The sequence below is a fragment of the Theropithecus gelada genome, chromosome 4, assembly GCF_003255815.1.
Source record: "Theropithecus gelada isolate Dixy chromosome 4, Tgel_1.0, whole genome shotgun sequence".
NCBI lineage: Eukaryota > Metazoa > Chordata > Mammalia > Primates > Cercopithecidae > Theropithecus > Theropithecus gelada.
In genome coordinates this window covers 31,396,308-31,418,468 of record NC_037671.1, presented here as the reverse complement: position 1 = coordinate 31,418,468, position 22,161 = coordinate 31,396,308, and the positions used below count along the sequence as shown (strand labels likewise).

At 40.7% G+C, this 22,161-nt stretch overlaps 1 protein-coding gene and 2 non-coding genes across 3 annotated transcripts in view; 2 read left to right on the top strand and 1 right to left on the bottom strand.

Moving 5' to 3' along the window:
* The first annotated feature begins 1,368 nt into the window (after window positions 1–1,368).
* Window positions 1,369–22,161, top strand: part of ZBED9 (zinc finger BED-type containing 9) — a 44,856-nt gene continuing 24,063 nt past the window's right edge. Inside the window, exon 1 of the mRNA XM_025383445.1 lies at window positions 1,369–1,518. The gene's annotated coding sequence lies outside the window, so the exon portion shown is untranslated. The remainder of the gene's footprint in view (window positions 1,519–22,161) is intronic.
* TRNAA-AGC lies at window positions 10,665–10,736 on the bottom strand. Its single transcript has one exon. It is a non-coding gene; the product is annotated as a tRNA-Ala (tRNA).
* On the top strand, window positions 20,199–20,280 carry TRNAS-GCU. Its single transcript has one exon. It is a non-coding gene; the product is annotated as a tRNA-Ser (tRNA).

Genomic DNA, 22,161 nt, shown 5'->3' with positions numbered 1-22,161 from the left:
AAGGAACAAATAGGCAGAGCGCCGTGGCTCAGGCCTGGAATCCCAACACTTTGGGAGGCCCAGGTGGGAGGCTCTTGGAGACCAGTCTGGGCAACATGGGGAAACCGCATTTCTACAACAAATACAAAAAAATGAGCAGGGCATGGCGGTGCATGTCTATAGTCCCAGCTAGTCAAAAGGCTGAGGTGGGAGAATCACCTGCGCCTAAGAGGTCGAGTGGCAGTGAACCGAGATACATAAATAAATAAATAAATAGGCTGGGCGCTGTGGCTCACACCTAATCCCAGCACTTTGGGAGGCCGAGGCTGGCAGATCACTTGAGGTCAGGAGTTCAAAGCCAGCCTGGCCAACATGGTGAAACCCCGTCTCTACCAAAAATATAAAAAATTAGCCGGGCGTGGTGGCGTGCCTGTAATCCAGCTACTCAGGAGGCTGAGGCAGGAGAATCGCTTGAACTCGGGAGGCGGAGGTTGCAGTGAGCCGAGATCGTGTCACTGCACTCCAGCCTGGGTGATAGAGACACCATCTAAAAAAACAAAAAATAAAAATTAAAAATAAATAAATAAATAAAATAAGAGAGGAGCCTTCTACAAACTGCTGTGGAAGAGAAGATAAGACCATGATTATCTTAAATCCACCTGAAATAAAAATAGAATAAAATGAGGCAGAGTGGGAAGGGGGTTTGGCTTCAGCCTACCCCTACTAGGCCATTCCTTCATGCATCTCCACTGATTACAAAATCTACCCCACTGCCTCAGTGACGCCATAATGTTAGAACCATGCATTTAAAAGAATTCCAGGAACTGACCTTAGGAGACAACCACGGCTGCCGAGTGTCCCACTTTGGGAAGGAATGTTGAACAATCGATTGATTTACAGTCTGTTGCCTCCAGCCAGACCACAGGGTGGCCCTTTAACTCAAGATAACCAGAGCAAGTAGGTATGCCGCTCTGCACGCCCTACCCCTGATGTCAGTTCCCGCGCTTTGCCTCTTAAGAAAGCCCGACTCGCGCTCCGGAGCTCCAGCAGAGGCCGCTGTCTCGCCTCCCACTTGTCAGGCCCGGCTGGAAGCGGCGGGAAACCTCTCTTCACACCTCGGTGATCTGGTGGCTGCCGGGACACAGAGCCTTTGGATGGTGGCGTGTGTGCGGGGCGGGAAGAACCGCGCAGAGGCCACTGGAGCGCAGAGCCCCGGAAGACGGAGCTAAGGACGGGCTCGGCCACCTCTTTAGGCCACGGCGCGGCGCAGATCCGGTCTTCGGGCGACCGCTCTGTCCCAATCGGGCGAGACCTACCTGGTCCTGATGACAACGGACAACGGCCTTAACGGCTGGAAGGTCAGCGGAGTCCCGGATGAGGACGAGTGGAACGGTAATGGCCGTGGGGCGGTTGACCCTCCTTCTACCAGACCTTGATGTGGGAAGAGAGAAATGGGGTAATAGGCCCCATTTGGCGCTTGGGAGATGCCCACGCTTTGGGAAGATGTACCGGCGTTTATAGAAGGTCTGCGTATATAATGTGAGAAAGCTGCTCTCAGCTTCCCCCAAAACTTTTACAAGATAACATTTGCCACATCTAGCCCTTCCAGATGGAAAGAAGCTGCCGACGTATGATAGAGTAAGAATATCACACATCTTGTAAATTCCCATTTGTTTTAAAAAAGGAAAATAAACATCTTCTGTAGATGACTTTTTGAAATGGAGTTTTTGCACCACCTCTGGAAGCAACACCAGGAGTAGACACATACACGTTTGTTCAGTGGGTTAGACTAGGACATGGAGAAGTGAGAAGGAAGAGAAGAAGGTCCTATGCCAGACTGGTCATATTTAGAAGACGTTTACATATTATAATCATTGTCTTGTGTGTGCACTTTATTCCTCACTACTGTTTATGTAGCTGACAACTCCAAGTACTTTTTGAAATGTCCAGTTTTTTTTTTTTTTTTTTTTTTTGATATGGAGTCTCTCTCTGTTGCCCAGGCTGGAGTGCAGTGGCACGATCGTGGTAGCCTCCCATGTACAAGTGATTCTCCTGCCTCAGTCTTCCAAGTAGCTGGGATTACAGGCACGTGCCACCATGCCCAGCTAATTTTTGTATTTTTAGTAGAAACAGGGTTTCACCATTTGGCCAGGCTGGTTTTGAACTCCTGACCTCAAGTGATCCGCCCACCTTGGCCTCCCAAAATGCTGGGATTACAGGCCTGAGCCACTGCTCCTGGAAATGTCTAGTCTTTTTAGATGTTCTGAAGTGTCTATTTGTGTTAAAATTAGAAATAGTAAAGTAACCCATTTGGTAAATATCTTTTGGTTAAAATTCGTATGAAACGTTTTAAGAGGAGAATGGCCAACCACCAGTTCAGTAACACACGTTGTGTTTATACGCTAGTTCAGGGGAGGAGGAGAGGGAGGCTGTGCAGACACCCCTATGCCACCAGTGTGCTTACAGTGAGGCAAGATTAGCTATTGTCTCTCATGTCTGTTCACTTTGTTTTCCTTACCTGTTTATACAGTGTTTATAGAGGAAAACAAGTCCTAATTTACATGTAGACTTTCTAGACATTAAAGAGGTTTCCAGTATATGACAAAAGTAGAGTTAGTAAACTAATATATTTTGAACATTTTGTTTTAAAATTCCTTGGGAAGATTGTCTTCTGAAAATTTGAACATTATTGGCCACTGGGTTGAGATGGGAAGGGTTCTAGGCTGGAATATTTTTATTTGAAAGACTCTTTCAGATTTTAACTATTGTTACATGTGTACAGTTTATTCAAGACTGCTTTGCAGGACCAGCACGGTGACTCACGCCTGTAATCCCAGCACTTTAGGAGGCCGAGGTGGGTGGATTGCTTGAGGCCAGGAGTTCAAGACCAGCCTGGCCAACATGGTAAAACCCCATCTCTACTAAAAATAGAAAAATTAGCTGGGTGTGGTGTTGCACGCCTGTAATCCCAGCTACTTGGAAGACTGAGACAGGAGAATCACTTGAACCTGGGAGGTGGAGGTTGCAGTGAGCCAAGATCATACCACTGCACTCCAGGCTGGGTGATGGAGCAAGACCCTGTCTCCAAAAAAAAAAAAAAAGACTGCTTTGTATATAGTGGGCAAATATACTCCTTGCCTGAAACATCTAGCCTATCTAGATGTTTAGAAGTGCCTGGCATATGTTAAATGTACAGGTAACATTTAACCTCTATTGTAAAAGTAAGAGTAAAATAATCACTTAAAAATATCTTTTTGCTAAAATTCATAAGAAATAGTGTCTTTTGAAAGTGGAATTGTTGCCGGGCGCGGTGGCTCACGCCTGTAATCCCACCACTTTGGGAGGCCAAGGTGGGTGGATGATCTGAGGTCAGGAGTTCGAAACCAGCCATGGTCAACATGGTGAAACTCTGTCTCTACTGAAAATACAAAATCAGCTGGGCATGGTGGCGCATGTCTGTATTCCCAGCTTCTTGGGAATACAGAGCATCACTTGAACCTGGGAGGCAGAGATTTCAGTGAGCCAAGATCATGCCATTGCACTCCATCCTGGGCAACAAGAGCAAAACTCCATTTCAAAAAAAAAGAAAAGAAAAGAAAAGAAAGTGGAATTATTAAACCACCTCTGTGAGCGGCATAGTAGTGTCTATACTTGTTTAATGGTTTAGTGGAAGTGGGAGGGAAGATATCGCAAAAGGTAATATGCTAGTGTGTTTATACTTGGACTTTTTAGACACCATTTTTCTGTAAGTTTTGTGGATTTTGTTTTGCAGTGTATAAACTTTATAATAAACAAATGAGTCATAATTTTGCAACATCTAGTCCCTTAGATGTTAGAGGTTGCCAGTGTATGACAAAGTACTCAGTAAAATTAGCACCTTTTGTACACTTTGTGTTGAAATTCATTGGAAAGCTTGTCTTCTGTAAATGACTTTTGGATACAAATTTGTTCCACCATCTCTAAGCATTACATGTGCCTGTACATGTCCACTGAATTGAAGTCAGAGAGAAGGAAGTGAGGAGGGAATGGTTCAAGACCAAAATGATCATATTTGGAAGATACCTCAGATTACAACTATTGTTGCATGTATGCAATTTTATTTCACAGTGCTGTGTACATGGTGGAAAAGTCATATGAAATATCTAGTATGTTCAGCTATTTAGAACTGCTTGATGTATTTAAAAGTAGAAGTAGTTGAACAACACTTTTAAATAGCTTTTAAAGACTGATGGGAAATACTGTGTTTGGAAGTGGAATTGTTAAACCACCTCTCTGAACAGTGTGCTCTCTACTTGTTCGTTGAGTTGAGGGAGGTGGGTGGAAAGAAACTGCAAAAGGTGTGTTGTTAGTACTAGAAAATTTCAGCTTATTCATTGCCTTATATGTTATGTGCATTTCATTTAACTTTTCTATATTGTGCATATTGTGTATATACTGGACAAATGAGTTGTCAAGTGTGTATTTTATAATATACAGTCTCTAGATATTTATTTTTATTTTTATTTTTATTTTTTGAGACAGAGTCTCGCTCTGTTGCCCAGGCTGGAGTGCAGTGGCCGGATCTCAGCTCACTGAAGCTCCACCTCCCGGGTTCACGCCATTCTCTTGCCTCAGCCTCCCGAGTAGCTGGGACTACAGGCGCCTGCCACCTCGCCCGGCTAGTTTTTTGTATTTTTTAGTAGAGATGGGGTTTCACCGTGTTAGCAAGGATGGTCTCGATCTCCTGACCTCATGATCCGCCTGTCTCGGCCTCCCAAAGTGCTGGGATTACAGGCTTGAGCCACCGCGCCCGGCCCAGTCTCTAGATATTAAACTTTATAATATCTAGTTAATTTTTATAACATCTAGTCTCTAGATATTAAAGAGGTTGCCAGTTTATGACAAAAGTAGTGTTAATAAACTAACACATTTTGTACACTTTGTGTTAAAATTCATTTAAAGACTGTCTTCTGAAAAGGACTTTTGGAAATGAAATGATAACATCGGCTAAGTGACACACGTGCCTATATCCACTGGGTTTGTGGTGGAGAGGAGTTGGAAGAAATTAAGGATTCTAGACTAGAATGTTTCAATTTAGAAGACACTTTCAGATATAACCACTGTTACATGTATGTAGTTTATTCAACACTACTGTGTATATAGTGGACAAACTTAAGTCCTTATTTGAAAAGTCTAGGCTTTCTAAGTGTTTAGAAGTGCACAAAATGCATTGTAGATACCCTTTTGATTCATATGAAATATTATCTTTTGAAAATTGATCAAACTACTTCCCTGAGCAGTACACATTATTATATTTGTGCTGGTTCAGGGAGGAAGGAGAAGAAAGTGCAAAGGGCTTTATACCAGTGTGTTTATAGTCTTTTACAGTGCTGTGTATATAGTGTATATAAATCCACAAAGGAGTCCTAATTTACAACATCTAGTCTTTCCAGATGGTAAGGAGGTTGCTAGTGTGTGACAAAAGTAGAGTTAGTAAACTGATACATTGAGTACAGTTTGTGTTAAAATTCATAGAGTGTTCCTAAAAACACAGAAATGAGCTGGGCGCGGTGGCTCACGCCTGTAATCCCAGCACTTTGGGAGACCGAGGCGGGCGGATCACGAGCTTGGGAGATCGAGACCATCCTGGCTAACGCGATGAAACCCCGTCTCTACTAAAAATACAAAAGAATTAGCCGGGCATGTTGGCACACGCCTGTAGTCCCAGCTAATCGGGATGCTGAGGCAGGAGAATTGCTTGAACCTGGGAGGCAGAAGTTGCAGTGAGCCAAGATCACGCCACTACACTCCAGCCTGGGCAACAGAGTGAGATTCCGTCTCAAAACAAAACAAAAAAAACCCCCACAGAAGTGAAATTGTTAAAATCTCTAACTGGATGCTTATACCTCTTCTGGATGCTCGTACCTGTCCACAGGGTTAATTTAGAGGTGAGAAGGGGAAGGATTCTAGGCCATAATGTTCCTATTTAGAAGACACTTTTAAATTATAGCCTGTGCTATGTATGTGCACCATTTATTCAATGCTACTGTATATACAGTGGAAAACAACTCCGATCTGAAACATCTTGTCTTTCTAGATGTGTAAAAGCACACAACATAGGTTAAAAGTAGAGACTAAGTAACATCTTTCACTAAAATTGCCTAGGAGTGGTTGTATTTGGGAATGGAATTGTTAAACTTGATGTTTTGGAGAGTATATTGACTTTTCACTGGGTAGTGGCAAGTTGTGGAGGAAGAAGTATGTAGGGGGAAGAGTTCTGTACAGGTGAGTTAGATTAGTTCAGATGGTCTAACCATTGTTCTATACGTGCATTTTAGTTAATATTGTTGTATATTAAAAGGTAAGTCCTTTTGCTCAAAGTGTGTTGGAAGTAGAGGTAGTAAAACCATCCTTTTATATCCTTTTATTAGTTTTTAGGAAGGCCTGTCTTCTGGGAGTGACCTTTGTTAATCCACCTCTTGGAGCTGGACATAGCCACTTGGATGGTGGAAGAGGGAGAAGAGGAAAGGTGAAGGGAAAGGCTCTTTGCTAGTATCTCCATTATCTAGAACATGGTTTTAGATGATAACCATATGTCTATATGAGCACTTTACTTTTCAGTAAACATCTTTAGAAAAGATGTATCTTGGACATGGAATTGTGAAACCACCACTGGGCAGTGTATATCAGGACTTGTTCATCAGGTTAGCAGCAGAGGGGCAGAAGGAAGTATAAAGGGAGAGATGAATGCAGATGTGTCCATATTTCCATTTTGATGAGAACCATTGATACATGTGCATCTCCTTTGGCTGTACTATAGGAATACATGAAGTAATTCAAGGGAAACATATCTTCTTGCTAATATTTTAATGGTATAGATCTGTTAATGAATTCTCTTAGAAACCTTATACTTAGTGTATTCAGTTGCTTTATGTTTTATTTTAAATTGAGCACTAAGGGAATGCAGTATTTTAATCAGAACTCTGCTAATGCTTTTATCGAGAGGCATGTTGCCATTTTTGCCTTCTATAAAATTTTTGTCCCCCAAAAAAGCAGGATTACATTTTTTTTCTAACAGACTGAGTTGGTGCTGTATATTCTTAGTCATCAAAATACTCATATAGCTTTGCAATTCTGAATTGGTAAATATTTATAATGTGTAAAAAAGCATATACTATATACTGTGCAATCTCAATCCCATATAACTGGATGTTATGTCTACACACACACACGGGACCTAGAAGGACACATCAAAATATAAACTACTTGTGATTGTGGATGACTTTGTTCTTTGTTTCTTGTGGGTTTTTTTTTTCCTTTCTTCCTTCCTTCTTTCCTTCCTTCCTTCCTTCCTTCCTTCCTTCTGTCTCTTTCTTTCTTTTTTTTTGGAGTCTCGCTCTGTCACCCAGGCTGGAGTGCAGTGGTGTGACCTTGGCTCACTGCAACCTCCACCTCCCAGATTCAAGCAATTCTCCTGCCTCAGCCTCCTGAGTAGCTGGGATTACAGGCGCACACCACCACACCCAGCTAATTTTTTTGTATTTTTAGTAGAGATGGGGTTTCATCATGTTGGCCAGGCTGGTCTCAAACTCCTGACTTCAGGTGATCCACCCACCTCAGACTCCCAAAGTGCAGCGATTACAGGCATGAGCCACCACGCCTGGCCTCTTGTGTTTTTTAATTTCCTATAATGCACATATTACCTTTAAAAAAAAAAAAAGGTTATTTTAAAAACCTGGGGAATAAAAAGCCCTAATGGTTTTAAGCGATTCTTGTACCTCAGCATCCCAAGTAGTTGGGATTACAGGCGCCTGCCACCACAGCCGGCTAATTTTTGTATTTTTAGTAGAGACGGGGTTGCAACATGTAGCTAGGCTGGTCTTGAACTCCCGACCTCAAGTGATCAGCCCTCCTCGCCTCCCAAAAAGCTTGGATTTCAGGCATGTGTCAATGTGCCCAGACTCCATGCCATTTCTTTCTTGAAGGTCAATTTGTCCAGGAGAATTTTCCACATTCTGGATTTAGCTGATTGCATCATTATAATGTTATTAAACACATTTCTGTATCTCCAATATTTACTGTAAACAAATGGTTTTTATCTATTTGATTATAGAAATTTAATTTTCAACACCAGTATTTTATTGCGGTCCTGGTTATGTTCTACTTTATTATGGGTCACATGATTTGTGGTTGTCTCACATCTGATGATATAAAATTTAGCTTTGGTTTTAGGTGACATCAGCCTGCTCCAACCATTCTAGAGTATTTCATCCAATTTCACCTCATGGTTATAGCAGCCATTGCCAATTGTGACCTGGATGCGTTACAGTAATACCAGGTGCAAAATGTTGACTCTAATTTCGTAATCTCTCCTGCATTTATTAGCTGTTATTTCCCGAGAAGAAAAATCTTTCCCTCATCAACTATATGTTTATCCTGAAATACATTCCATACAGGAGAGATAGGATAAATACTTGATTCTTTTCCTTCATTTGTTAGCTTTCAAAATAAAACTGATATTCAAAAACATTCAAAGGTTGAATATGGAAAAGCTATTTTTTGTGTGTGTGTGTATGAGTGTGTATGTTTATGCTAACTTTGCATCCAGCTTCTTTACCAAATTCTCTATTTATAATTAGTTTTTCATTTTGAGGGGTGGCTTCCAGATATATAATCCTACCAAGATACATAGACAGCTTTATCCCATTCTATCCAACAGTTAATCCTTTAATTACTTTTTCATGTCTAAATGCTTTGGCTAATACCTCCGTTACAATGTTTAGTAGTAGTGAAGATAATGAATATACTTGTCTTGTCATGAAAAATAATTTAAATGTATTTGATCACAAAATACTGTAAAAAGACTTAAATATACCATAAACACCTCCCCCGCTTTTTTTTTCAGACGATGTTTTGCTCTCTTTGCCCAGGCTGGAGTGCAGTGGCACAATCACAGCTCACTGCAGCCTTAACCTCCTGGGCTCAAGTGATCCTCCTGCCTCAGCCTCCCAAGTAGCTAGCTGGGAATACAGGCATGCACCACCATGACCTGCTAATAAAAAAAAAAAAGGATTGTTTGTAGAGATGAGGTCTCTCTATGTTGCCCAGGCTGGTCTGGAACTCCTGGGCTCAAGCAATTCTTCTGCCTCAGCTTTTCAAAGTTCTGGGATTACAGGCATAAGCCACCATGCCCAGCCTCATAAACATCTATTAACATTATATATTATACAGAATTATTTATCAGAATAAAACATAATTTCTAGAAATCAATAAGTTAAAAAGGGAAAAACTGGTTTCTTTCCTCTCATACTATATATTTGATCAATATTTCATACTAGCTCTGGTGTAGGTAAATCACCTTTAATTTGGATTGATTAACATATGTAGGTGTTGTGGGAGACTTTTTTGTGTTAGGGGCAGTGGAGGTGGTCTTCTAGTTAAATATGTTTGTAAAATGAGTTCAACATGTGTTGGGGACCAGCCTCAACACCCCCCGTAGGGTACCCAAAGTTCAGTGGTGACAAAGGATTGAGAAGAGACAAGTTAAGAGTAAAGGTGGGGAGCCAGGGGGCCAGTTGCAAAATGGAGGCTGCAAAAGGCTCAGGGCTCTGATCTCCACGCTAAGAGTACAATCACTTAGATCTAACAAGCAGATGTTCGGGGCGAAAAAGTGAATAGGTGGCAGTGCGTCATAGCCATAATCTATAGCAATAGTGGTTTAAATGAATCTCCTTTGTGCTCAAACAGCGTATCTTTAACTTATCAGAGAGTAGCTAGTGGGAGCAGGCTTAACTAGAGCCTGCACGTCTGTCCACATTCCAGTGTTTCGAAGGAGTGTCTTTCTCCTTGAACACAGTGTTTACAGATAAGAGAGGGGGTCTCGCTCTGAGCATGGGAACATGATGGCAATTAGGAGGCTTTCCTCCTCAGAGGCCTCTTGTGGCTTTCCACAACTTATTGTCTCATATTTTTATGGCCAGTTTATGCAGGCACCCCACAAGCTCTTTTCCCACAAGCCCTTTTCCCAACAACATGTCATTTATGTTTAATGACATTTTCTTGAACAAGAGATATTTGGATGCCTAGTCTCTCACACTCCCACTAAGCTATTTCAGCAAAGGGGCAGTACTTCTGGCTTCATTTAACCAGCCAATCCCATCTGTCTCATTCAGATTAGACTTGGGAGGCACCCTATGCTATGACAGACAGCATTTTATTGTCCTTCATGTACCTATCACCACATGATACTAACAGGGCCCACTGCTTCCATATCTGGTGATTCAAGAAAAGGTAAGGTATAGGGTGGTTGGAAGCTCAGAAGAAAGACATCAATAAGATATGTTTCTGCTATTAAACTTCCATGCTGTTCTTTGCTCCAAGAACTCTTCAGAATTCAAAAAAGAAAAGAACAGTGAATAAAACAAAGGGTCTCTTATTATTTTTATATTTTTTCTGTTTTTTTCTGTTTTTCAGTAATACCATAGCATGAAATCCAAAGAAACCAGGCCGATTAATTTGCAAAAATGCTCGTTACAAAGGGTTCAAAACTTCCTGGTGTGGCAATTCTATCGATCGATACAGATATTGAACACCGCAAAGGCTGTACAGACAAGCAGAAAATTGAGTGAGTGAGACCAGGTTTATTTAACGGGAGGGAGAAATGAAAGTGGAAAGCCGGGGGAGAAAGTGCTCACTCCCAAAACTGGTGGAGGTGCCGGGGATTGAACCCGGGACCTCGTACATGCTAAGCACGCGCTCTACCACTGAGCTACACCCCCAACCGTAGGCAGTTTGCTTTGCATTTCTTTCATGATTTATAATCGGTATTTCTCAAAGATTCAGTAAATTCCAGTGAAATCATGAATGCAAACTCCGCAGTTTGTGAAACAGCTAGCCTACGTCCTGCACAAGCAGCGTCCAAAGAAAGCAACACAGTGAAATTACAAAGGAAGGAGCCTGAAAGCAGACAATCTGTTGTCTCTCGCATTTTCCAGCTTGATTTCCTGCTCTTTTCAACCATAAGGCCCCTCCGGAGGCCGAAGCCAGTAGCGCAGTACCAGCTGAGACCTACGTGTTTGAAGGGGAATTGTAGGGGGGCATCAAAGGGGATCCTCGCCTACCGAGTTCCAGTCCCCGCGCCCAGCGCTGCCTTTCTTGGAACAAATACTCTCAAATCACTTCCGTTTCCAAAAACCCATAACGTCCACTGAACATTTAGTGGTGATGGCAGGGAACGTTCTTGCGAGCTCAAGATGTCATGAATCAATCACAAGGACAAACTGGAAACCTGGGCCCGAGTGAGAGGCATAACGTAGGCACCCAGATCGGCACTTCTAGAGTACTTTACCTCCGACAAAACTCTGAGGGTCCCCTGCTAAGCCAAGCTGATGGGGGTAGGGGTGGGGTAGTAGTGTTATTTGAAAAAAAGATGAATTAGGTAAGGCAGGGCTGGCATCTGTTTCTTGGCGACCGATCTGTAGGAAACCATGGAGCAATGAAAAATTATTGGTTTCTCGAATGGTGAGGGGAGGTGGGGGAAGCTTCCCACGTTTTAAAGAGCTGGCCCAGCCCAACCCAGATTCACAACTACTGACTTCTGAGGCACCTCCGTTGAAATCTCTCCCTCTCTCTTTCTGAAACAATTTATAACTCACTAAAAAGTTGAAAAAATAGAAATAATACAAAAATACCCTTCTATCTTTTACTTGGATTTAGATATTAATATTTTACCCCATTTGCCTTATCATTTGCTGCTTCTCGCTCCTGTACGTTGCATACATCACGTCCATTTCCTTTACTAAGTATTTTACCATATACCCACAGTACTATTAGGAACTTTTGTAAATATAACATTGATACAATAGCTGTATTTAATCTACAGTCTGCATTTCAAGTTGACCAATTGACTTGATGTTTTCCTCTCATACAGGATCTAGTCTAGGGTCAGGCGTTGCATTTAGTTGTCATATCTTTTTTAGTCTTCTTTAATGAAGAATATTTGCATAGTCTTTATTTTTTATGACATTGATATGTCATTTAAAAAATAGTGTTATTTTCATTTCTTTCTTTTTTTTTTTTCCGAGACAGAGTCTCGCCCTGTCGCCCAGCTGGAGTGCAATGGCACGATCTTGGCTCACTGCAACCTCTGCCTCCTGGGTTCAAATGATTCTCCTGCCTCAGCCTCCTGAGTAGCTGGGATTACAGGTGCCCACCACTGCGTCTGGCTAATTTTTTTTTGTATTTTCAGTAGAGACGGGTGTTTCACCATGTTGGCCAGGCTGGTCTCAAAGTCCTGACCTCGTGATCCGCCCTCCTTGGCCTCCCGAAGTGCTGGGATTTCAGGCGTGAGCCACCACCCGGGCCTCATTTCATTTTTAAAAATAGAATGTCTTTCACTGACTGATACTTTCTCATGACTAGGCTCAGGGTATACGTTATCCATTGGAATACTAAATAATCTTGCATGCTTATATATTTTTCAGCCATTGGTCTGTACTTTCTGGTTCTTGCTTTAAAAAAATCTTCCCAACAAAGTCTCGATAGTACACTTTTTGTGACATTTTTGGTCTCACAAAGGATTAAGGAATTCTTTAGAAGTCACTCAAAACAAAAATAAGTGAATATTTTCTGAGAGCTAAAGTGACTTAGAAACACCTGGAGCTCAGGTCAGGGCAGTGAGTAGTCAAAGCCGTAACTGTTGGAACTCTGCCTAAAGTTCCTGGAAGTTAGAACAGTTGGGAGCAAGAACTGCTGGAAGCCAACCTGGACCAACAGAGGAGTGGGTTTAACCTGAAATCAGATACCAGTAGAAATACTACAACTATGAGGATGAATATTTAATGTCAGAAAAGCAGAGAGGTGGAGGAGCTGAGCCTGACACTCTTGTTATGGGGCAAAACCTGTAGTGAGACCAAGTGGTTCAGGGTCAAGTTTGTCCCCTAGCTCCTGGCAGAAGTAGAAATATATCCTCCCTGAAAGAAAACTTCCCCGAGTTAGGCCTGCAGAACGCTCTTATGTTAAGATCACAAAATAAGGTTAATAATAAAGATTACTACAAACCTAAGAAGGTAAATTACTATGCTTGAGACTCAACAGATACAAAAAAGTCATGTTGAAACCTAAAGAACTGTAGATGTTAAATTTTAAGATACAAAATGTATAATAGCTATGTATGATATATAGCAATAAATTAAGGATATGATTACAAATGGAAGTATGCAAAAGAGTGAGTAAAATTATGTAAAAATTTAGATTCAGTAAATAAAGAACAATAGTTAAAAAAAGATTTTTGTTTTTTGAGACAGAGTCTCGCTCTGTTAGCCAGACTGGGTGTAGTGGCACGACATCCACTCACTAAAACCTCTGCCTCCTGGGCTCAAGCAATTCTCCTGCCTCAGCCTCCCGAGTAGCTGGGATTACAGGGGTGTGCCACCACGCCCGGCTAATTTTTGTAGTTTTAGTAGAGACGGGGTTTCACCATGTTGGCCAGGCTGGTCTTGAACTCCTGACCTCAGGTAATCCACCAGCTTCGGCCTCCCAAAGTGCTGGGATTATAGGCGTGAACCACTGTGCCCGGCCAAAAATAATTCCTAATGGACAAGGCTAAATAGCATATTAGCTACAACTGGGGAAGGAATTACTAAGCTGAAAGATAAAGACAAAACATTAACCCAGAATACAGCAAAAATGGTTAAGAACATGGAACATATGAAGCAAGCTGAGATAGGTAAACATGACTGCGAATTATTTGCATCTCCTCCCATCAGAAGGTGGAGCCAAATCTTATTCCCCTAACCCTGGAATGTGGGCTGCCTTTGTGATCTGCTTTGACCATTGGAACACAGTGGCAGTGACGTTGTGTTACTTCTAAGTGCAGGTCTCAAGAAAGCTTGCAGCTTCAGTTCTCAACATGTTGGGACATTATCACTGTCTAAGAAAGCTGGGCAGTCCTGTTGGGGAGATCACATGAAGGAAAACTGATGAACTCCAGAAAATAGCCCTTGCCAAGTATCAGACATCCAGGCATTAAGGGCATCCAGGAGCAGCAAGTCCCAGCTGACCTGCCAACTCACATTAATTTGTAAATCCAGCTGATTTCACAAGGAGATGAGATGATACATTTCACCTGAGTTCTATGTTGTTTTAAGCCACCAGGTTTGGAGTACTTTATTACACAGCCACAGAAAACTGATTTTAAAAAAACAATAATGGAAATAGAAGATTATGTGAAAATTCTGAAGTATACATGATTAGAGTTCAGGAATAAAAGAAGAGAAAAAAATGTAAGTGAGGTAATATTTAGATATAATATACCTGGAAAATTTCCCAAATTGGAGAGAGAATTTTCACTTAGAGAGTCAGAAAGCAAATGTGTCACAAGCAAGTTAAAGAGAAACAACTATAACTACACACCTCATACTGAAACTGTGTTATACCAAACATAAGAGGATATCTCAAATCAGCCAGAGAGAATGTATAGATTTTCTGCAAAGAAAGAACAATTAGAATGTTAACAAGCATCTTCATGGTAAAATCCAGGAAACAATAAAATATATTTTGGAAATACTGAAATAAAATAATTGCCAATCTAGCCTTGTGTACCCATCAAAGTAAACTTTAAGGATGAGAAAGTGTTTAAAATTTTATTTAAAAATGTATTTTTGTTGCCTATAAATGGATAAATCCCAAAGTAGCAGCAATACAGAGTATTTAATATTATTTTAATATTTTCTTTTACTCAGCAGTCCACCTTTGTGATTTGCTTTCCATAAATTAAAGCAACAATACTCCAAGTTCAATTTGAGTTTATTGAATACTTTATTTCCATTCAGAGTTTAGTAATTACGTTATTCTGTCACCAACGATAATCAAATGGCCTACCGAAGTAGCAAAAATCATAAAGCTATTATAAGCCAAGTCAATGGAATTTATAAAGTTAATATAAAACAGTGACTAGACTAATACATATATGAATTGGGCCCTACTAGACACATGCCAAAATCATAAGCTTTATTTAAAGAATGAGGTATTAGGGCAGAGAAGAAAGAGAGGTCATTATCATCAAAAATTATTAGAAAGATTTAGGCAAAAAGAGGCTGGGCACTGTGGCTCACGCCTGTAATCCCAGAACTTTGGGAGGCCGAGGTGGGCAGAGCACCTGAACTCAGGAGTTTTGAGACCAGCCTGGCCAACACGGTGAAACACTGTCTCTACTAAAAACACAAAACTAGGTGGGTGTAGTGGTGAGCACCTGTAGTCCCAGTTACTCAGAAGGCTAAGGCAGGAGAATCACTTGAACCCGGGACGCTGAGGTTTCAGTGAGCTGAGATCATGCCACTGCACTCCAGCCTGGGTGACAGAGCAAGATTCTGTGTCAAAAACAAAACAAAACATCACTATTTAAGTGTCATGAATTATCATCATCATATGTAAGAAAAGATAACCCATCAGAAAAAAATAAATAAAAATTAAATTAAATTAAAAAATAAACCAAAGGACCTATACAGGTCAAACTTTCAGTGAGTCTCTCTTTCTTCTTCACAGGCATTATATGCACTATCAGCATAGCCATAGTTCCCATAGCTGCCAGAAGGTACTCCTTCACTCAGGCCTGCATGCCTCATTATGTCAGAAGAGAGAGAGAAATGGAGAGCATAGAGGGGTGGGTGAGTAGGATAGAGCTAGGGGTCACCCAGATCGTGTCTTCAGTACCAGGGTCCCACAGAACAACGACTTTTCCCCCCTCAAACAGTTCAACATCGGTGGAGCCTTAAGAGTGAGAGTTCTGTCTGGGCGCAGTGGCTCACGTCTGTAGTCCCATCACTTCGGGAGGCTGAGGCGAGCGGATCACTTGAGGTCAGAAGTTCGAGACCTGCCTAGCCAACAAGGCAAAATCCCATCTCCACTAAAAATACACACACACGAATTAGCCAGGTGTGGTGGTACATGCCTGTAGTTCCAGCAACTTGGGAGGCTAAGGTGAGAGGATCATTTGAGCCTGAGAGGCGTAGGCTGCAGTGAACTGAGATCCCACCACTGCAGTTCAGCGTGGGCGACAGAGCAAGACCCTGTCCCCCTCCTCCTCTCGAAACAAGAGAGTAATTTTGAATATCATTGACAAAAATAGGTAGTTGACAACTAATGCTTGCATTGAAAAAAGTTCTTCTAGTTTTGTTTATTAAAGCTTTCAAACTTACATAAAGTTAGAGAGAATGGTATACTGACTTTCCATGCACACATCAACCAGGTTCAACAACAATTAGCATTTACTGTTCTTATTTCATTCATCCCTCCTTTTCTCCACTGAAGTATTTTAAGCTACTTCTAAGCACCATGTAATTTGATGTTTAAATACTTCAGTATATGTGTAAGAGAAAAGAACATTTTAAAAAATGGGCTTATGTTGTCAGGACCTCCTGAGGCTGTATCACAGAAAACAAAAAGAATGAACAAACAAAACCATAATTTTAATAACTTTATCACTTCTAAAATATTTAACTAAAATTCTTAATATTATCTAATACCTAGTCCATGTTCAATTTTCCCAGTTATGCAAAATTTTTTTTATAGGTGAGTTGTTCGACTTATGATCCAAAGTAGGTTCATATATTGTTTCTGGGTGATAAATTTCTTAAAACTCTGTTTACTTTTTTACATTTTACTTTTTTGAGACACAGTCTCACTTTGTCACCCAGGCTGGAGTACAGTGGTGGGATCTCAGCTCACTGCAATCTCCTGGGCTAAAGCAATCCTCTAACCTCAGCCTCCCAAGTAGCTGCGACTACAGTCACACACCATCATGCCCGCCTAATTATTGTATTTTTAGTAATGATGGAGGTTTGCCATGTTGACCAGCCTGGTCTCGAACTCCTGGCCTCAAGTAGTCCGCCTGCCTTAGCTTCCCAAAGTTCTGGGATTACGGGCATGAGCCACCACTCCCCACCTACTGTTTTGATTTTCAATTCCCTAGTGACGTATGATGTTGAGAATCTATAAATAAGCTTACCTGCCATCTTCTTTAGTGAAGTGTCCAGATCTTTTGCCTACATTTTAACTAGGTCGTTTGTTTTCTTGTTAAATTTTTGAGAGTTCTTGTACATTTTCTTTTCGTTCCCTTAACAGTGTATTTCACAGAGAAGTTTTAATTTTAATGAAATCCAACTTTTTTCTTTTTTCAGATGTTTTGCGTTTGGTGTTGTCTTTATAAACTAATTGCCAAAGCTAACACAACCTAGATTTTCTCCTATGTTATCTGCTAGAAATCCTATAGATTTGTGTTTTACATTTAGGTGTATAATCAATTTTTGGGTTAATTTTTATGAAAATGTTAAGGTCAATGTCTAAAGTCTTTTTTTTTTTTTTTTTTGAGACGGAGTCTCACTGTGTCTCCCAGGCTGGAGTGCAGTGGCGCGATCTCGGCTCACTGCAAGCTCCGCCCCCCGGGTTCACGCCATTCTCCCGCCTCAGCCTCCCAAGTAGCTGGGACTACAGGCGCCCGCTACCGCGCCCGGCTAGTTTTTTGTATTTTTAGTAGAGACGGGGTTTCACCATGTTAGCCAGGATAGTCTCGATCTCCTGACCTTGTGATCCACCCGCCTCGGCCTCCCAAAGTGCTGGGATTACAGGCTTGAGCCACCGCGCCCGGCCCTAAAGTCTTTTTTTTAACATATGGATCTCCAATTGTTTTATTAAAATTTGTTTTTAAAAAATCATGCTTTTCTCCAATGAATTGCTTTTGCTCCCTTGTCAAAGATAAGTTTACTATGGGTCTATTTCTGAATCTCACTTCTTCCCATTCATTTATTTTTCTATTTTGACAACTGTATTAGTATATTTTCACACTGCTGATAAAGACACACCCAAGACTGGGCAATTTACAAAAGAGAGAGGTCTACTGGACTTACAGTTCCATGTAGCTGGGGAGGCCTCACAATCATGGTGGAAGGTGAAAGGCATGTCTCACATGGTGGCAGACAAGAGAAGAGTTTGTGCAGGGAAACTTCCCTTTTTAAAACCATCAGATCTCATGAGACTTGTTCACTATCATGAGAACAGCACGGAAAGACCTGCCCCCATGATTCAATTACCTCCCACAAGGTCCCTTTCACAACACGTGGGAATTCAAGATGAGATTTCAGTGGGGACACACCTAAACCATATCACAACACCACACTGTCCTGATTACTGTAATTTTGACATTGGGTATTGTTAGTTTTTCAGCATTGTTCTTTTGCATGGTGTTGGCTATTCTGATTCTTTTGCCTTTCCATGTACATTTTGAGTTTGTTTGTTTTTTCTAAAACTAAGTATCTCACTGGGGTTTTGATTAGGATTGTGTTGAATCTATAGATCAAATGGAAATAACTGATGTCTTGACAATATTGAGTTTTCCTATCCATGAACATGGAATATCTCTCCATTTATTTGGATTCTCTGATCGCTTTAATCAGAGTTTTGCAGCTTTCCTCACATAGATCTTGTACATATCTGGTTAGATTTATATTTCAGTATCCTGTTTCTTTTTTGTTTTCTTTTCTGTTTCTTCGTTTCTTCTTTTGGTGCTAATATAAATAGTGTTGCTTTCTTAATTTCAAATTCCAAATGAGTATTGTTAGTATGTAGAAAACAAATTGAATTTTATATATTAACCTTGTATCTTGCAACCTTGCTATAATTACTTTCTGCTTTTCTTTTCTTTTCTTTTCTTTTCTTTTCTTTTCTTTTCTTTTCTTTTCTTTTCTTTTCTTTTCTTTTCTTTTCTTTTCTTTTCTTTTCGACAAAGTCTCACTCTGTCACCCAGGCTGGAGTGCAGTGGTGTGATCTCGGCTCACTGCAACCTCCACCTCCTGGGTTCAAGCGATTTTTGTGCCTCAGCCTCACGAGTAGCTGGGATTACAAGCGCGCACCACCGCACTCAGCTAATGGTTTTTTTGTTTGTTTGTTTTTTGTTTGTTTGTTTGTTTTAGTAGAAACAGGGTTTCACCATGTTGGCCAGGTTGGTCTCAAACTCCTGACCTCAAGTGATACACCCACCTCGGACTGGAAAATCATAACTGGCTTCATTTAAATAGATACCTACGATTGTTTGAATCATTAAATAAACAAATCTTTAGTCCTCTAACCCAGGGATCACAGGTCAGTTTCCCATGCTGGGTAGTTGTATGGTGAGGATGGAGATATGAAATTTGGTAGAGGAACTTGATGGGGAGAGAAGACAGTCCCTTCTGCCTAAACAGAAGTAAAGGTTTCAAAGGAAGGAAAAACAAAACAAAACAACAACAACAACAACAACAACAAAACCCAGCATTCGGGCAAGAAATAATCTCCAATTTTTTCCACCAGATACAGAAAAGCCGAGAAGCCCTAGTGAGTAGATAGGTTCCTTGGTGCTGGGTTTATTTGAAATTGTCAAAGTCAGCTTTTTCCTGGATAGATAAAAATTATGGGATGAAGTTGGTGAAGTAGCCCGCCCAGGTCACATGGTGAGTGGGACAGAACTCCGACCCAAGCTAGCTGGCTCCTGTTCTAGGAAAGATTTCCCGATCCGACCCTTTAAGTGTTGGTGGCAGCCAGGCTAAATCATCTTACGCAGTAACATTCCAAACTACTCTAGAACGAAAATGCTCACATCGGGGAGTCTTTCTACTTTTTTTCCAACCCTGTTTTGACCCATTGCTGCATATCGCAGCAATGCAATAATTCCAAACCCCAGAGAAAGAATAAGAGAGAGATGAAAGCATCTCCTTGCTGTCTGGCATATTTCAGAAGCAAAAACGTATAAGGCAATCACAGAGCCGGTTTGTTGTTCGTTGTAGTTTATTTACTAATTTCTGGCACCTCCCAGAAAACAGGAATCCCTGGAGATGTTCTTATCAGGAGAAGGAATAATCCCGTCCCTCCAAAGGGAGAACCCAGAGTAGCTGGCTGGAGCCAGGTCAGCAAATCAGGGTTCAAATCCTATGTCCATTCCTTCCGGTGTTCAGCAAGGATCTACGTGTTTAACACCTACGCGTACTGCTTTTATCTGTTGTTTGATATGTGCCGAGTAACTGAACCACTCTAGGTGTCATTTATCACTTTTGTGGTTGCTGCGAAATGTACCTAAAAATACTCGATTCTGAGTGTGGTTGTAAGGACTGAATCAGGATTAAGCCAGAAAAAAAAATTAAATAAATAAATATAGCATTATTACAGGACTAACTGTGCGGAGGAAGAAAATGACTTTGCCACGCTTAACATGTGACGAGGTGGCCGAGTGGTTAAGGCGATGGACTGCTAATCCATTGTGCTCTGCACGCGTGGGTTCGAATCCCATCCTCGTCGTTTCGTGAGGTTTTATTTAACCCTCTAAAAAGATGGGTCTGAATGCTGTATAGTTAGCGTTTATCTTTGGTAGATTAATTCGCCAAGAAACCGAGTAAATTACTAAATGTATCTTAACTGGCCTCTGCTAATTTTCGGTTCTGAGTATAAGATTCTCTCAATCTTGGCGACCATTCCTTGTCAGCAACACTGATCATACTTGTAAGTTAAAGTAGCCAGTTGAGACACCACTTTGGGTAGTGTTTACTTTTCCCTCTAGATGGTAACCTTCTTAAGGGCGAGAAATATTTATGTTCTCCATAGAGTTTCCAGTTCTTCTGAGAGAGCAACTGAATAATTAATTGAGGGCTACAGAAAAATACTGTTAATAAACTTAAAGTAAATGATAAAAATCATCCACATAAATATGTACAACAAATTATTGATACTATGTTTTGCAGGTATTTTCAGCCTAAGTTTAACTGAAATTTTTACTGTTTGCTAACTTTAAAGTGCCCATCCCCAACAAAATATTTAACCATTAGTGTCTGCTGATCTCTAGCTTTCAGGAGGATTTGTCTCTGCTTAGAGATGCCACAAAGCTGAAAAATATACTCCATACAACATTCCCAGTTAGATCTAAAGATGCCTCCATAAACAAGACAGAGAGGAATGTCCATATTGAACAGTTTCTACTTGTGATTTCCATCGTGGGCCTTCGGAGAAAAAAAAATATAGTTTTTATTTTATTTATTTTATTTAAGGTTTTGAATAGGCACTGCATTCACATGATTTCAAAAGTATAAAGCTTTATAAAATCTTGCACCCACCCTTATTTCCCAACCATCTTATTACATTCTTTACTGATAACCACTGTTGTTAATTTTTCCAGGATTATACTAAGCACATATGAATATATATTACATAAAATATATATTTCTATTTTTGTCTCAAAAAAATCACAAATGACAACATACTATGAACATTATTCCTTATCCTGCCCCATTCCCCTAACCAATATATCTTGGAGAGCTTTCCCTATCATCAAAAAAGTGAAAACTTATTCTTTTTTAAGGATGCATTGTATCCCAATGCATACATTACCACATATTATTTAACCAGTTCTCTGTTGGACAATTTGGGTTTTCTGTATCTTTTGCTATTATAAACTATGCTGCAACAAATAACTTTATATATACATACATAAAATTTTGAATGTATATATCTGTAATACTGCAATATAAATTTTTAGAAGTGAGTTTGCTGTGTCTTAGGATACACGAATGTAAAATATTTATAGATATTGCCAAATGGCCCTCCAAAAGGATTTTATTAGTCTACACTCTCCCCCAGTAATGATTAAAATTCTTGTTCCTCTCACCCTCCTTTGGGCTGTTACATCAGAATGACCCAAAGTGTTTGTTATGAATGAAGAATTCTGGGCCTCGATCATGATCTATTGCATTATAACCTCAGTGGCGGGGCGATTGGCGGGGGTGTGGTGTTCCTGAATCTATGATTTAACCAAGTATTCAGATGTTTCCTATGTTGGTCTTCAGGCTTGTACATGGCTGAAGTATCTACATGCTATATCCATTCATCTACAATTTTCTTTCTCTTTCTTTTTTTTTTTCTTTTTGAGACTGAGTTTTACTCTATCACCCAGGCTGAAGTGCAGTGGCGTGATCTCTGTGATCTCTGCTCACTGCAGCCTCCACCTCCCAGACTCAAGCAATCCTCCCACCATGTTGCCCAATCTGGTCTTGAACTCCTAGGCTTGATCTGCCCCCCTCAGCCTCTCAAAGTGCTGGGATTGCAGGCGAGGGATTACCGCTCCTGGCCAGATTCTGTCTTTGATGTTTCCAGGTACACATCTCATAACTTGGACAGGTTTTTTTTTTT